This window comes from Elephantulus edwardii, unplaced genomic scaffold (assembly GCF_000299155.1).
Source record: "Elephantulus edwardii isolate Elephantulus edwardi_28Jun2011 unplaced genomic scaffold, EleEdw1.0 scaffold00005, whole genome shotgun sequence".
NCBI lineage: Eukaryota > Metazoa > Chordata > Mammalia > Macroscelidea > Macroscelididae > Elephantulus > Elephantulus edwardii.
This window is the reverse complement of record NW_006399755.1, coordinates 20,061,021-20,063,563: the sequence shown is the minus strand read 5'-3', so window position 1 is coordinate 20,063,563 and position 2,543 is coordinate 20,061,021. Positions and strand designations below refer to the sequence as shown.

Genomic DNA, 2,543 nt, shown 5'->3' with positions numbered 1-2,543 from the left:
CGGCGCAGGAGAGGAAGGCCCTCTATGAGATGGATTGAGTCAGTGACTGGGATAATTGGGATGGGAGTGTCGGAGACAATGCAATTGGCACAGGACAGAGCGGAGTTTAGGGCTGTTGTACATAGGGTCGCTATGACTCGCAGGCAACTCGACGGCACATAACAACAACAACAAGGTGTGCCTAATTCAGGCCATGGTCTTTTCAATTATCTGCTATGCATCTGAAAGCTGAACAATGAATAAGGATGACAGATGAAGAACTGATGCCTTTGAACCGAGATGTTGGAGAAGAGGGCCGAATATCCTATGGACTGCAAAAAGAATAAGCAGATATGTCTTAGAGAAGGTGCATCCAGAGCGCTCCTTGGAGGCAAAGATGATGAAACTTCCTCTCATGTACTTTGGAAATGTTGCTCAGGTAGGTTATTCCTTGGAGAGAGACATCATGCTTGTAAAGGTGGAGGGATGACAAAGGAGAAGACAGTTCTCAACCAGGTGGATTGGCACAGTGACTGAGGCAATGGGCTTGTGAGTGTGTCAGAGACTGTGAGGATGGCACAGAATAGGACAGGGTTCAGTTCTGTTGTTCATGTGGTCGCTATGAGTTGTACTTGACTTGACAGCACCTAACAAAGACAACCTCTCCGGAACAGTAATTGGAGAGACATCCTCTTACATCAGGATCATGGGGGTGGGGAGGAAGTGAAGAGGGAAGTGCAGTGTGGAGACATGTTGACGTCATTCTTTCTGTGACTGTCCTGAAGTGCGTCAGCGAATGTCTCTGCCCATGCCTAGTCTTATACCTTATAGAACGGAACTCAAAAGAATAAACTATTATCTGAGTGAATGTTTTTGGATATAGCAAGATAGACAAGTGAGTCTGTGTTTGGGAATTTGGGCAGAAAGCTTTGCTACTTTATTTATAAAAGGCAAATTAAACTCTGGAAGTTACCAAGAAATTATCTGTCTAGATTAGAAGCAAGAATAGGATAAGGAACTATGCTCTGTCCCTCCCAGCCCCCTGCTCAGAAGCACAGGGATTAGCTGCATAATCCAGGTGGTTCTGGGGAGCTGGTTTCTCAGATCTGTCTGCACTCTGTGGAAAACAGACAACATCAGAATCTGAAAGATGGGAATTTTCCCCTTCTCAGGAACTATTTCAGGGCACTGAGCCAAGAGTGGGTTTTGGCGCTCATCCCATAAACCTCAGGTGCCAGACTGAAAATGAGCATGTCACAATATTCAAAGGAATCACATGCATGAGCTAGGTGCAAAATGTGCAGGTCTAAAGCAGGCCAAGCTCATGTTTACCAGAAGAAAAGATTATGTGGGTGGCATCGCTAGCTCCAGCAGATTCAACCTGCAGCTAGAATAATCGAGGTGGTTTGCAAGGATTGTCTAGAAAAGAAGGTCTGTGTTAAGTGCATCATCATTGATGACACCATTGGAGATCTTGAGAAACTGATACCAGCCTAAACTGGCACTACCCATTAGAACAAAAGTGTCCTTAAGAATTAGTACACTGTTTTCAAGGACCAATCGTTATCACCTATACAAAATTCTGTACAGTTTTTATACTGAAGCTAATATTGAGCCGCACTTGAATTCACATTCTTAGCTACCAATTGCCTGAGCACACACACATACTCCACACATAAGGCAGCCATTTATTCTTCATCTTCCTCCTCTTCCACCTCTTCCTCCTCCTCATCTTCTAGTTCACTCTTCTTCTTTGAGCCTGTTGGTCTGCCAGGACCTTTCTTCCCTGGTTCACTTTTCCCCTTGGCACGATATGCAGCAATATCCTTCTCATATTTCTCCTTTAGTCTGGCTGCTTTAGGTTCGTATGGTTGTTTATCTTTGTCTGATTGTTCAGACCACATTTCACCCAAGTTCTTTGCAGTATCCCCAATGGACAGCCCTGGGTGTTCACTTTAGATCTTTGGATGATGTTCTGAACAAAACACGAAGAAGGCAGCCTTTGGATCTTTTTCTCTGTCCTTTCTTGTTACCTTTGGGAGGCACATAATTTTTCATATCCCTGTCATAGCGTGCTCTGTCAGTTTTTGCCGTATCTTCAAACTTCCACTTTTCCTTTGCAGACATGGTCTTCAGAGCACTTCTTGGAGAACTCGGTGAAGTTGACTGATGAGTTGAGGTGTTTCTTCTTGTACTCTTCTCGGCACATCTGCACGAAGGAGTAAGAGGACATTTTGCCCCTCGGTTTGTTGGGGTCTCCTTTGCCCATCGTGAGACTCGGTGCCTGCTGTGAACTAAGGTGCTTTTCCTAGAGTCCCACGGAGTGACCAGATCTGACTTGGACCCTTCTTTCCAAGGGCTCTTGTGTGAACTGCCTTAGAATTCCCTCCTCTTAAACTCTTCCCTTTTGCCCCTTTTGCCCCCATGAGTACCCTTATTGGCATGGACGCTTGTTGGAATCTTGGGTGCTGGGGAAAACAAAAAAAAAAGAAAGAAGAAAGAAAGAAAGAAAGAAAGAAAGAAAGAAAGAAAGAAAGAAAGAAAGAAGGAAGGAAGGAAGGAAG

At 44.6% G+C, this 2,543-nt stretch overlaps 1 protein-coding gene and 1 pseudogene across 1 annotated transcript in view; both read right to left on the bottom strand.

The window, feature by feature from the left end:
* FGGY (FGGY carbohydrate kinase domain containing) overlaps window positions 1-2,543 on the bottom strand; it is a 741,424-nt gene that overhangs the window by 56,759 nt on the left and 682,122 nt on the right. The window lies entirely within an intron of this gene.
* Window positions 2,078-2,543, bottom strand: part of LOC102853370 — a 32,394-nt pseudogene continuing 31,928 nt past the window's right edge.